Raw genomic sequence first — 15,058 nt, 5'->3', positions numbered from 1 at the left:
TCAGGAAACAGGGGATTGTTTCCTATTGTAGCTCCAACACAGAGCCAGTGCATGCAGCTGAGCACAGGAAGCCAACTGCAGACCTCCCTCCCACCATTTATCTCTCTTCAGAAAACTTGCTTTCCTCACTGCCGTCTTTTCAGGCTGCTGGAGTCCATGTGCTGGTCTGGAGGAGAGGGGAAAGGAGGTGTGGAGTGCAGAGTGGCCTGTTTCAGGATGTTGGCTGAAGCGGTAAAGCTCTTAAAGTACAGCGGGGGAGAGAGAGAGAGAGAGAGAGAGAGAGAGAGAGAGAGAGAGAGAGAGAGAGAGAGAGAGCGGCGTACCTCTCCACACGCACATATACACACCTCCTCAGCACATAATCACTCAGCCACCCTTCCCTCTTTTTACTTTCTCCCTCCCTCTTACGGCACTCCTGTTTGCGGGGGTTTGAAGAGGAAGCTCCAAAAATATACACTGCTCACGACGAGAGCGAAAACTAGGAACTCTCTCTGACAACTTTCTACTTCCACCCAATCTCTCTCTCTCTCTCATTCGGTGTGTCTAAAATGTAGATTAACTTTATTGGCATGAAGATAAGTACAGTATTTCCAAAGCATGCCATACAATGTTGGCAAACTATACTGATCACTCTGGGCAAATTCTTTTCTCTGTGTGATCTGTGTTTGATAAAGAGCCTGGTCTGTTACCAGAAATCACGTCAAATGATGCAATGCTAGCCAGACTTCCTTTTTTTTGAGAATTATGAGTCTGGGAATGCATTATGGGGCATGTTTCAACTGATACCAAAGAAAAATACATGTCTGCATGCAATTGGATAGTCGTACAACCAATCAGAGCCAGTAAATTTCAAATCTGTTATTACTCTGTCTATCACTGAATAAGGCCCAACCAAACAGTTTGACTGGCCTGGCAAATCTCTACCGGAGCATAATCAGGGTTGTTCTACCTTCTGTTGTGAAATGACATGGATTTCTCTTGTTGGCCAGGTTTGTTTGTTCTCACAGACCAGGTTACTTTTACTCTGTCTGGATTTGATTAATATATTCAGCTAAAAACCAGTATAAACTTGAATACACTGCAGTGTGGGGAAGGGAAATATACTGCAATCCTGATGGGAGAAGGTGTGTTTGGCCACATTTTTTTCATTGGAGTCTGTAGATCTGTATAATTGTCAAGAAAGTGTGAATCAAAATTTTGAAATGTCCCAAAAAGTGCGAAGGAAATGTGTTTCCATCAACTGGTTAGCAGTGAATATACGCCACAACGTGTCAGTTTATGTTTCTGTTGACTCTGATAAAACCAGTGGAAAAAGTAGAGGTCATGAACACAAGCAAACACTCAGAAGAAGATGTAACTTAATCATGCCTTGGCCTTCAATGTGAGAAAAATGGAGGAAGGGCTTCAGGTTCTCTTCACCTGAGCAAGCTTTATCATCCTTTCATGTCTGCTGTCAATGGACATTTTTCAATCCACACGGCAACATTCATACCACAGCAACATGCACCATACCCCTTGGGAAAGACAGGGCCTTCTTCTTTCTCTCTATGGCCAGCTGATCGGTCACGTCAGTAAAAAGTGTTTCCATATCTAATTAAGCTCATTAACATTTTTGCACAATTCAGGAAAACTTTTCCATCGACATTTACCTAGGCAATGTTTTAAAATGTACATCAAAATACATTTATGGAAACATGGCGACTGATACTAAATTTCTGATTTCCGTCTGAAATCTGTGGAATACCAGTGCCTATAATAGTAGTAGTCATTGTCCTTCCTATTTTTTTTATTATTTTTTTGTTTCAAAAAGTTCCTTTCAACCATTGGTAATTCCTTCGCATTTAACATTTGGGAGGAAAAATGGTTCTGTTGCTCGTCGGCAAAGTTCTGCCGGACCAATGGAATTATCTGTGTGGGTTTTATGCGGTGATGGACAGATGAGTACCAGCGACGTATTCATCACGTCATGTGAGCGCCATGGAATTTATTTGGAACAAAATGGGTCTGATTCGTTGAATTACTATACATTTGCGTATTATTTTTCTCTGTATCAGTTGACACGCACCCGATAATTAAATCCAAATGGTGTGCCAGGCCGAGCATGACTAGCTTCCATTGGTAATTTTGAAGATCTAAACGAAAAGTAGAAGTCCAAAGTTTGTCAGTGTTTTTGCTGAACTGCACTGGGCTTTGATATTCATTTGCAATATTTCAGTGTCATTGTCACTGTTTTATGAAATTAAAGGCCGATTGAGTCTAGCTAGCATTAGCTGTCTCCGTGCCATGGGTGCAGTTATATTAACGGCAAATGGTAATACTGCCAAAACACACCGCAAGCATCCCCCAATGTACCCAATGTGAAAATCATGCGGCTAAACAATAGTTAACGACAAGCCCCCAAGCCCTTACAGTTATTGTACTACTTAAATTTCCAGTACCACATTGCCCCTTGGAGAACACCATTATAAGAGGTAATCACATTTTTTGACCAAATGATTACACAAGCCAAAATAAACAGCAAGGAGTCCTCAGCAAGGTCAACTTAACCATCTTTCCAGAAAGCTATTAAGCAGAAAGAGGCAAAGTGCTTTTTGAAAATGAGAATGAGAATTTAATTGTATGTCAAATTTTACTGCTCTTCCCTCGTACCTATGAAAAGTAGAAACTGACCACTGTTTGTTCTTTTTTTCCCTGTGAAGGATGCTCTATCTCTCTCCTTTTTTTCAGTCAAACGTGCCTCTCCATCCCTTCCCTTTACCCCCCCTTCTACTCAATTATGGATTCGTTCGCGTCGCTGCTATTTTCTGATGCGTCATAATTGCCCTCCTGGCCCTACATCCTGCCGCGCTATGAAAGATTCAGTCCACACTACAAACCAGATCATCCACTTAATCATAGCCTGAATGGACGGACTCACGGCTCGCTTTCAGTGCACTCTCCTGTTTCTTTTCAACACTCTCCCGTGACAGTGATCAAGCACCTTTGACTCGAGCAAGCACAACAGAACTCTCCAAGGATAACAGGGGAGGAAGTTGCCTCGTCACACGTTTGACATGAAGGCCGCTGCTTTTCTTCCCATGATCAATACTCCCACGGAGGAGCAGACCAATATTACACTTTCAAATTCAACCTTTTCTCTTTTTGTCAGCTTTCTTGTGATTGCTTTTTTCCCAGTGTGCAGTACGAGAGTCCTAATCTCGCATATACTTTCCATGCACCGTAGCGCCCGCACCCTTATCTCCCAAGCATGATGAGCATTCCTCGCAGCCACTGTTGTGTGGACACTTAATGACTCACCAGCTTTAAAGCCCGGTGTGTGGCCACATCACTCAGAATACCAGAGACTCGGATCTATAGCAGCATGCATCAACTCATATCCATCCCATCCATGCATGCACTGTATATACTAAAGCGGCAACATTGCTTGCACGGCCCGATTGGTTGATTTTCATTAGGAAATTAACTTCACTGCATAGGCGATGGTGCTGATTTCACACGCAGAGCTGTCAGTGTGCGAAAGACACAAAGAATGTTTTTCTTCAGCCTCTAACTGTTGGCTCGTTTCATTCTGTGCAGTGCCTCCCCGTGCGCATTGGTGAGACATCAAATTGACTTGTGTGTTGATTAAATTAAATGACTTCCAACTACCGTTCGCAGGAGTAAGAATTCCCCGAAGTTTCTCTTCTCTCGCCATCGATCATAATCACATGTCACTTCATGTTCGGCCCGGGTCCCTCAACTGCGAAAATCATGAAAGATAGATACGAGATCTTTTGGGGTGTTCCCACTGAGATGATTTATGCGCAAACGCGAGCATGCTTCTGTTTTTATGTGTAGAAACACTTTGCATGCAAGACTTGCAAGTGCATTGGACGCAACGGAGTAATGATCTCGTGCAAACTCACTGACGCAGCGGTGTCAAGAGGGAGAACTCAGAGCATTGTTCCCTTTGTGGCCTCTTTATGGAGAATAAAAAAGAGCACATTCACATTTTATTGCACTTAGTTTTTCATCTAAAAGGCAGAACGAAGAGGAAGATCGAATTAGGCCTGTTTGGCACAGGACGAGGCAGAGCAGAGGTTGAACCAAGCAGCAACCTGAGCGAGTCACGTTGGAGAGCAATACGTCGGTACTATTATTATTTATGGAGATAGCTCGAACAATCAAACTGCCTCAGGTCTGTTGTGTGTCCAGCAGTGCGCTATGTATCATCGGACTGTGTTCAATCACAGCGCGAGAGTAAATATTTAAAATTATAGAGCCTGTTTTGGCTTACGCAACTGAAAGTGAAAAGTGGCTGTTGGTGTGTGCTGAAAGGAGTTTGACTGCTGTCCAGTATTCTTTCATAAAACAACTATCTTGCTCTCAAACTAATCCTGCTTCCCTTTGTAAAACATTGAGTGTAGTACCTCACATAATTTATTCCCCTCAACTCTATGGCGCATTGTGGAATACAGGCACTTAAGGGATCTTCTCTTTCTCATGTCTGCTTTTTGTGACTGTGTGATCACAGTGGAATTAAAAACAGAGGAGACACAGCATCATAAAAAGCGTTTTTATGACATACTTAGCCACACGATCATCAAAATGTAACATATACATTACCAGATGCACTGGAATATCAATGAATTATGCGTGGCAGTAAAGGCTGATGTATGTTCTCGTGCCCTATTTTCAGATTTGCCCCTGAAAAGTTTTGAACATTGGGAAACATCTCACATATAAGGTTAAGTGGTTTGTTTACTGAAATGCACATTTCAAACATGAACACATTTTCTGCCATATAAAACAAAGTTTGGTGTATAATTAAATGACCAGGGGCCTGTAATTTATAGCGCTCTGCAGTTAAGCGCTCCTCCCGGGGGAAAGCGGGTTGTTTAGTTTAGTGTCTCCCGTCAGTCCGAGGTATTTCCCGCTGCTCCCCGAAGGCCGTGAATCAATCCGCCTGCTGGATTTGAAGGTGACATTCAGCCTCCCCTCCCCTCTGGTCTGGACCCAGCGACTGAGTTTCTTCCTCGTCTGCGCCGCTTGCCCCGTCCCCTGGGAAGCAAGAAAGTCATAGCGGACAAAAATAAAATCATTTCGTGTTAAACTGGATCAAAAAGAGAATAGGATGATGTAAATGTTATTTTAATTTAATTTTATTAATCCAGACTTGCTGAAAGGCCTTCCGTGGCGATTTTTTTGTTTTTCTGGTAGAGCGGTGGATGGTATCCACCCTGTGGTACAGCCTCGCGCAGTGGGACCCGTCACTCCTCACAGCAATCTAAACCTTCCTCCTGGGCAGGGTGGAAAGAACAGAGAGAGAAAGAGAGAGAGAACAGAACTGTCCCAGATTCCCCATAAAAGTTCCTCCTTTTAAAAGGCAGTCTGGAACACCGAACACCCTCATCCGCCCTCATCTACGCTGGCTGTCACTCAGAAATGCCCAACTGTTTAAAATCTGTTTGCACAGACTGGCAAACGAGAGAAACTTTAGAAGTGCCCGGGCACCTCTGGCTGCGATCCTGTCACTGCCTGCAGCGGGTTAATAACAAGTGTGATAACAATGACGGCTGATGTTAGCATTGCTTCGCTGCCTCCCGTCATGCTGTTTCTGGGAGAACAAGGCAACTAGGCAACGGCGAGCCCAGGGGAGCTGTTCTGAAGAGAAAACAAAGTTTAGGCCGCTAATTTGAACTGGAAAAGATGTGAACTTGAATGAACCACATCTGACGAGCCAGAGAGCGAGGAAGGTCCTTCTAGTTGATGTTCGTTTAAGACATGCGGCGCAGATAAATCAAACTCCTGATGTGTTCAATGATTTGTTAGTTAAATCCCTTGTGCCAGAGGTGCTTGACGATGACATATTCCCAAACTGCCAGGTCCAGAAAAAACAAAGCCCCACTTTGAGAGCCGGGGACTAAATTGCAGCTCGAATGCCACAGAAAGTGATTCACCCGTGGACCCTTTTGATTGTGTTCACAATGATACGCATTCATTTCCATGGAGACTAAACAAATAGACCAGTGGGTGCTCTTCTATTCCAGATACAGGCAGTGTTGTGCACGTTCACACTAAACAAGATCTCGCACAGATTAAGGTGAACTAGTTCAAAGTTCATAGTTTTGAACTACGTTTTGAACTACGTTCATAGACTCCAGAATAAACAGTTCGCATTAATTTTTTCTGTTTTCTTTTTTTTTTCAACTCCATGAGTTGCTTCAAATTCGACAGTGATGTGGTAGACGTCCGGACTTGTTTTTTCAGAGCTGGCAAGCACAATTTGCAATAAAACAGGATATTTTTTCTGCCAGAATTTGTACTGCTCCTTCAAATTTTTGTGTGGATCAGCTGCTTCTGTGGTGACAGAGGTGGCTTCTCTTTCAGCTGCACCAGCCATGCTGTATGCCGTAAATTGCACACAAGCTGACAGATGTCGCAGCTGTCAGAAAACTTTTTTCTTCTTTTTTTTTCCTGAACGGAGATGAACGTCGTTATTTCCCTCCAGTTCGAGCGAAACTCACGTCTACGCTCGCAGTTGGAAAAAATGATCAGTTCACAGTTCGCAAAAATATGAACGTGTTCAATGAATGCCGTTCACGCACAACACTGGGTACAGGACTGTTTTACCTCTGCAGCCTATCAAAGCAACCAGGGTATTCCAAAGGGGAAATGCCTGCACTAGCAAGAAAAATAAGTTATTGACTATAAAACCCAAACTTACTGCAATTTAAAGAAGAAAGAAAGAAATGCAGGTGCGCGTAATTGATTGAGGCTGAAGTTAACAGGAAAAAGTAATGACAAATGTGCATTTGGGAAATAACAGCATTCAGTTAAAGGTTAGAAGTAGACAGGTAAAGAGTTGTGAGAATGTAGCAGCTGAGTCTGTGTTCGAACCTGCCAACTGTGCTACATAGACAATTTAACAGCCCTCATAAAAAAACAGGAACATTAAGCAAAGCGGGTCCAGATCCACGTCTGTCTCCCATCGACCTTCCACGTCCGTTCCCGTTCGATCCACTTCTCCCGGATGAGAAACGTCCCGACTTTGCGCTCTCCCTTTTATTATTATTTTTTTTTCAAATTTCACTGTTTAAATTGCTATCTGTGACACATACAGTCTGCTATGTGAGAGCGGCTTGATACACAGCCCAGAGAGCATTATTCATAGCAAGCAGTCTCTTGTAAAACACCGCGAGAACCTGTTCGAAGCCTGGGTGCAATTAATTAGAGAAATAGACAGATGAATAGTGTAATGTGGTGAGTTTTTACCACTGCGGCTTCCTGCCCAGTGATGGCAGTATACAAAATTGGTCGAGATGCTACAAATGATTGAGCTAATGCACATGGATTAATCATGTCACATCAGGGGCTTGAATTGCAAGCCATCGGTAAAATTATCTGCTTGGCCCAGTTGCAGTTCATGTCACCTTTGCGCCTTTAACATGTCTGTTTCCATTCTTTCCCCCACCCTCCGGTTAGACAAGCTTTCAGTGGCTCCACACGTGATTCAACTATAAAGGCCTGTAATGTGCTTCATATGTGATTTCCAACTGCAGTGGGTGAGCGAGGTAGTGTGCGCATGATTAGGAGGTACCTCTCTTGTTTTGCAGTTGGGATTAGGTAATAGAAAGGGTTTTATGGATGAAACACATATTGGAAGCAGCTGCCTTTCCCCAGCTGTTTTCCCATTACCTTTGTTGTGTGCTGAGTATCAGGAAGTCCGCTCTGGTGCCCAATAGTCCAACTGTCGCTACCTTCCAAGCTAATGAAAAGTATATACTTACGGGCTTGGACTGATTTACTGAACATTACTGAAAGTGAGTTCTTTCAGGACGGCTGCAGGCAGGCACATGTGTCGCTGCCTTGTGAATTCGTAGCCATTGTGTGTGTGCGTTTGAATGAGGAGCAGAAGAACATATCAGCAGTCCAACAAACCCAACACATGGCTCTGCATGTCTGTACTTACATTAGGTCTCACATGGAACACATGCAAAATGACCTCTGACCTCGCACACACTCAGTTGTCCGTTTCCTTTTCCTGACACCAGCACCTGGGTGCAGTTTTCCACTTTCCACTTTTTCATCCCAGGGGGTATGCTTTTTTGTGTTTGTGTGTGTGCATACAGATGTGTGTGTATGTGCGTTTGTGTGTGTATATTAGGCCCCTAGTGTCCGGCTCTGGTGGTAGTGACATGGTCCCTAATTGGAGCAGTAACTTTTCAGAGGACTTAAGATGATTGAGTTGTTTGTCCGTGTGCATCAATGTGAGTTTCTGTGTTTGCCTTTGTATTGCTGTCCCATATACTGCCCTGAAATGAGGTTGAAGAAACAGACGTTTTCAGACTGATTATTTTACAGTAACGTGTACTGGAATAAACTATATATACAGCAGGCAATAGATTATACTCTCATCACCACACCCCCTTTTTAGGGAAAACAGTCAGAGACGGCAACAATGTAAAAACTTGAAAGACTTTTGTGTTGTTGGTTGTACCAACAATAAATCCACAAGCGATTAACTTCAGTGAACCTTTGACTTCGGACACAGTGAGGATAGAATTATTGACAAGAGGTCCAAAAAGAGTGGATTAATAAGAGGCGCGTTGGCAGCTGAAACGCTCGTTTGGTGGTGTGTGAAATGAGTCACTTGTGTTACTTCATCTTGTAAGCTTAACTCAGCTTACAGGGTCAAAAAGACAAACCATTTTACCTCAGTGAATTTCATAGTAACACCTGCAGTATAATGTCAGTTTTGCAGATGCTTGTCAGCCATAACACATATTTCAAGAGCAGGATGGTTGCAATAAGTCTGTGTGGCTCATCTGCCTCACAAAATTATGTAGGTAATTTAAAAAATAAATATAACAAAATAAAATCATAGAATGTGTAACATAAAGAATAGGTTGTAGTGCAGCCCAGATCTTTGTAGGCAAATAACACTTTGTGCTTGGGGTCAGGCTAGACTGCTAGACTGACTAGGGTAACATATAACATAGCTAGGTCAGATGGCAAGCATACTGTTTTTATAGCAAGACTGAAATGTCTGTGTACTGCATGTTATATGGTAGACAAAGTGGATATATCCTGACACTGTGTCTTTGTTCATTTATGAAACCATTTTGGTGGCAAGTATAATTTGGTTTAGTCCAAAAGGGGACGGGACATGTTCAAAGACACAACTTCCGAATGTTCTGGTCTGATGTATGATGTCAGCACTGCACAGATACAATCTGAGATACAGGATACCAGATACAGCTCTCCATTAAAAATGTTAGCAGTGCAAATGGTGAAATGCTGAAAAAAAAGAGGGAACCTTTGCCAAGGCAAGTTGTGGCTCCATCTCCAGCTAGCTTTTAGCCTGACACTGTTCTCTATTATTAAATGAAAATTGTTACACTTTGCAGCCAAACAGTAAGATGTGTACAGATTGTGAGATACTACAATTTATATATCTAATGTAGGTAGGTGGGTGGTGGAAACCGGTGAAAGTTTGGCTTTACCAAGATGGAACATTTATTGCTGTGCTATTAGCAGCACTTGTGAATGAGAATCTCTACAGAAAACATTGGGGGAACATTTAAACACACAATTAAGACAACATTTGTCTGCACATAACATTAAATACTAAACAGGGACTAAATCCCAGTCATTGATAAGTGCATAAACACAGATAATTTAACATTCTGACACAAACACTAATACGGGGCAACCTCAAGCGGATCTTATTGAAATTCTGTGAACATTATGTCCCTGTGAATTATAGCTTTAATGCTTCATCTGTGCCCATTAGTCTATACATCACACTGCTCACTTCATCAAAGGGGGAGAACGGTGAGGGGAGAGGGAAGGAGGCATGCACATAAAAGAGTAGCAAAGACATAGAATTAAAAAAAAGAACTGATAAACAGACAGAAATGGCAAAAGGGTGAAGTAAACGACGAAAGAAAATCATGCAGATAAGTGGTTGTAAACGGAGGGATTAGAGGGATAGGGATGTTGATATGACCTGGAGGGAGATAAAACGTGTGGATAAAATGAACGAGCAACAGCAGCGGCAGAGAGACAGAGCAGAGAGAGGAGTCATTTAGACAGATTGATGGTGATGAGGGAGGGCCCGAGATCCCTCCAAGCCTACTGATAACTACTCACGGCTGCTCTGACTGACAAAACGGGCAATGTGTGAGGTTCTGTCTTTTTCTTTTTTTTCTCATTAACTCTCGGCCTGGTCTTTTGCTGCAACAGTGACTTTTTCAAAAATTGGCCTTGGCACCAGGTGGGAACCGAACAATATTAAAAGCCAACATTGGGCTGTTTAGACTTGCATGATCCCAACCAACAATTCTAGCTCAGCATCTGAATTAAATTGTTGTTCAAGGGTTGTTTGTCAGTTTACATTAGGTATTAGCTCAAAAAAAGAGTGAATATGCCCTGTTAAAGCACATAATTGTAGAATAAAAAACTGAAATACGTATGAACATATACAATGCAAACTTATCTCAATGACTCATGCCGCTGGCCTATCAAACAAGATATTAATCTTGTAGTTTTGCGGCACTGATTGAATGTTGATTTATAAAAGCCTTTCTAAGTTCATGTTATCATATTATACATTTTATTTTCTAAAGCCAATCCTTCAGTTGTCAGATCAGGGACAAATAAAGCTTTCATGGTGAATTAAAAATTGTACCTCTGCACACAACTATTACTTGCAGCCTCGATAGTAGAACTTGTCATTTTGTGGTTTAAAGAAAAGTACACCTCACACTGTTGTGTTTGGTTGCTGCATATTCAAGTTCATAAGGACATTGTATTTTCATGGTAGCTGCAGCTAACATCTCAATTTTACCTTTGTTCCAGCAGTTTTTCACACATTTTTTTCTTTTCATTTAGAAAGCCTTTTTACTTTGTTATATAACTGTTGATTCTTTTTTTTTTTATTTTTTTTAAAAACCATTATGCAACCCTGGGTCCACTGAACCAGAGACAGCCACTGCTTTACCATTCAGTGTGCTGCGTGCCAGGCCACTGAGGTCTTTATATTGGGGAAATATCAATTCAGATGGAGGTGTTAAAGTAAAATGCTGTCAGAAATATGGATCACTGGCCACAGAGGGTTTCAATCAGCCATGCAGAACGAGAGGAAAAGGCATGGCAACTCTGTCCAAAATGTCACTGACAAATGCGCAGTGCGAGAGCTCTGAAGGTTGTGTGTTATTGGGAGAAGAGGGTGGGATGACAAGGAATGAAAGAGTGCAAGATAAAGAGATGGATGAATCTGGACATGTGGCAGAAGAGGGGAGATAACACAAATGAAGAAAAGTGAGAAAGGAGAGAGAAAGAGTTCACTGAGTCCAATGAAAGAAGAAGTTGCTTGGTGTACACGAGGATACAAATCCATAGGTTGCGGTAAATGCTTGAAACGAGTGTGTCTTATCATATGAGATCAGCCTGAGGGATGAGATGGAAATCCTTCACAGAGGACTCTGGGTGACGAAAGGGCGGGGGTTAGGAAGAGCATGGAGGATGATGGGAATGATGGGAATGATACAGCTGGGCTGTTTCATAGTAACCTGTAAGGAAATAGATGAAAAACAGAGAATATGCAGCGAGCCATATGCTCAGCCGGGCTCACTAAGTTCCTCCCTGAGCACCTACAAACAAACATCCCACACCGTTTTAAAAGTTAGACACCGGCTCTTATTACTTTACAGTATGGTGATGTCAAAGTAAGAAATGGGATATAGTTGTGTGTTGCTTGGGATGAACAGTTGCTCAATTTGTGGAGAGCATTTTTTGCTTTTATTTCAGTAAACCCCAGGAAAACCTAAATACTGCTTGATATTAAGCTGGTCATGTAGCATCTGGGGTTACTCAAGAGGCTCAAAGCAAATAGCTGATGTGTGTGTGTTGTGTGGGAATTGTTGGTTACTAGCCAGTTTTAATGCTTTTACTCAGAAATTAAATTTCACACAATGTCAGCATGCGATGTGTAGCAACACACTGAGAGCCTCAAGGTGAATTTATGTGTCTTTAACTAGGTGCTCTGTCCGTGTGTGTGTATGTGCATAAGTGCAGCATAGGTTCACTGAACAATATTTTATATTTGAGTTTTATGGTCTCCAACTGTGCCCTATTTGTCAGTAATGTTTTATATCATGCATTACAAAGTAATCACTTCTAATTTATAAGTTGGATCGAACACACTGAAGTACTTGTACTGGGTCCAGATGACTAAACCAGGACCGTCTGTGCTTATTCTAACATAATGGGGTCTGTACGCCATTGATGGGCATGGCTTAAATGCCTATACACATGTAGGTGCTTGTAGTGCATTTGATCCTTCGCTATTGCAGATAGTAGGTCATGTGATTTGTGTTAGCTCTACTTCAGGTCTTCTCTGCATGTTATAACATCAATGAAAAACTGCTCACAAAGCTGCTCATCCAACTAATTTCTATTGAAACATGCATTTAGGTCTGGACACTAGGGGGCAGCCTGCTAAGTCGTAAAATCAGCACTGATGTTTTACCACCATATAAAGCAAACAAACGCTGAACAAATTTTAGCATTAATGTGGGGCCATGTATTCTGGCCATTAATAAAAAAGTCTCATATTATCATACTCCAACAACTCCTTGTGGAAATAACTGGTTGTGCGGCCGCTGACCATTCCACCAACTAGCAGCTAATGTTTTCTGTTTATTGCTGGAGGGTGGCGTACAGTTGGTTAATAAGAACCTTTTTTTGCTGACAATTGCTGTGGCTAGAAACATGGTTCATGAAAGCCAAAAGTAAACCAAGATGGTGAAGTTGTGGACCACAAAACTAAGTCTTTGAGCTGAAACATTTGTCTCTACAATCAACTGTTTTTCATCAAGCAGTTGAACCACTGATAATATGAAAAATACACTTAATATGAATCAATATGAATACATCATCAGTGCGATAATGTGGATAGGAGCTGGTGCATATTGCTTGTAAAAAAATATATCATGCTCTGCTTTATTCTTTGCTTAATCCGATTCAGAGGTGAGAGATGCATGAGCCAACATGAGGCTTAGGATTTAATTACAGTTCTCTTTAACAGTTAAAAAGCGGCATTGTTTACGATCCATGTGTGAATGCAGTCCAGATGTAATACAGTAATTGTGATTCACCTTTGCTATGTAATCAGAAATAGACTCTTGTTTTTATTATGTGTTTTACGTGTAAATGATTCTAAAGAAATGGTACGAGACCGAGATTACTGGTGGTGCTGAGCAGTTTGGAAAGATGCAGTAAATCCTCAGTGTTGGGTGGTACATCACATTATATACAACTACTAAGATTTTATATACAGTGATAATAATAACACATTTATTTTTGTCAAACTTTATTTAAAGCTGCACTGGACAGCTTTTTGGCCACGTGGGGGCAGAATACCACAACAAACTAAACATCACATACACATTTATATATTTTGACTTTTTAAAGGTGTAAAGGCAAACAAGGTAGCAAACAGTTGCACGTTCTATCCAAAAAACTCAACAAAAACGTTCATTTAAAAACCTAAAAAGCAAATTTGCAACTCACAATACAATTACACAGTTTTTGCGTCTGTCTGCTGTGTGGAACTGGGCAGGTTGTCTATGGTGGGCTTTGTACAAGTCTGTTTTTGCTACAAACAGCTATAAATTAGTTGGATGAGAGTGGTGAGACTTAACCAAAATAGTTGTGGGCCATGATGAAACCAAAACATAGAGCTAAAATGTACTAAAACACACTCAGTGCAACTTTGTGAATGAAATAAAAAATAATACATGTGAATGACAAAATGAGAGACAGAGGGAACAAATAGTGTATTTTTAAAAAAAAAAAAATATGTCGATATCCTCAAAGCCTCCCGCAAACCTGCATGAAAATGTCTTGCCTCCATTTATGCCACAGCACCAAATCACGCAATAACATCAAATTTATTTATATACTGTGTATCTGCAGGGGATGACACAATGCCCCCGTGTGCATATCTTTAAAACTGGGCACATTAAGCTGAAAGCTGATCCCTTTAAGTCAATCTTTCAGATCATCCAGGGGGCAGAGAATTGGACTGTATATGGCCATTGTTGGATTGTCTTGGCTCATATTGGGTGCAGGACTTTTTTTTAGACAATATTGGCTAACACATTGTTTGGGATTTATTTTGATTTATTTTGCATTCCATAAATGAAATGACTCTGGACCACAGTCTAACGGCCTAACACAACATTTTTCACTCATTTTTCAAGGTGTGCTCCAGGTCCAAAAGGCTCCCAACCTGTATGCTTGGACTTTTTTGGATGTGCTAGGTAACCATGCAGACTATAAACAGCAGGGTGTTAGTACTCTTTTGGATATTTAAGGGCACAGGATGTAGGACAGCTTGAGCAACATTTCAACATATCAAGGTAATAAGGCAATATTTATTTTTACTCAAGTGTGTGAGTATGAAATTGCTGGCCAAGAATTGGTTGAGGAGATTTTATATGGAGCTCATGAGCCTATGAATGTAGCCATATACAACTATGTGTTTCTTTGCTAAGCTGCAGGGGAGAGAATATTGTACTGAAAGACACACTGATCAGGCACAACATTAAAACCACTGACAGGAGAAGTACATTGACCATCTTGTGACAATGCAATGTTCAAGACCAGTCATTCCCACTCCATAGCAATGACTCCTTGATGGCAGCAGCCATCCCCAACAGGATGCAGCCTGACACGGGCACACACACAAAAAACGTTTAGGAACAACTCAAAATACATGAAAAACAGCACAATGTGTTGACATGGCCTCCAAATTCACTAGATTTCAAACTGATCAAGTGTGCACAAGGATGCACTGGAACAAACCTGATCCACAGAGGCCCCTCCCTACAATCCACAGGCCCAAAGGCCCCCACTAACAACATTCTGTTGCCAGACACCACAGGACACCCTCAGAAAGCCCATGTCCATTCTCTGATGAGTCACAACTGGTTTGGAGGCACAAGGGAGACCTACACAATATTGGGAAGGTGGTTATAATGTTATGCCTGATTGGTGTACTTGACATGCT

Source organism: Chelon labrosus (genome assembly GCF_963514085.1).
Source record: "Chelon labrosus genome assembly, chromosome: 16".
In the NCBI taxonomy this organism is placed as follows: domain Eukaryota; kingdom Metazoa; phylum Chordata; class Actinopteri; order Mugiliformes; family Mugilidae; genus Chelon; species Chelon labrosus.
This window is presented reverse-complemented; position numbering follows the sequence as displayed.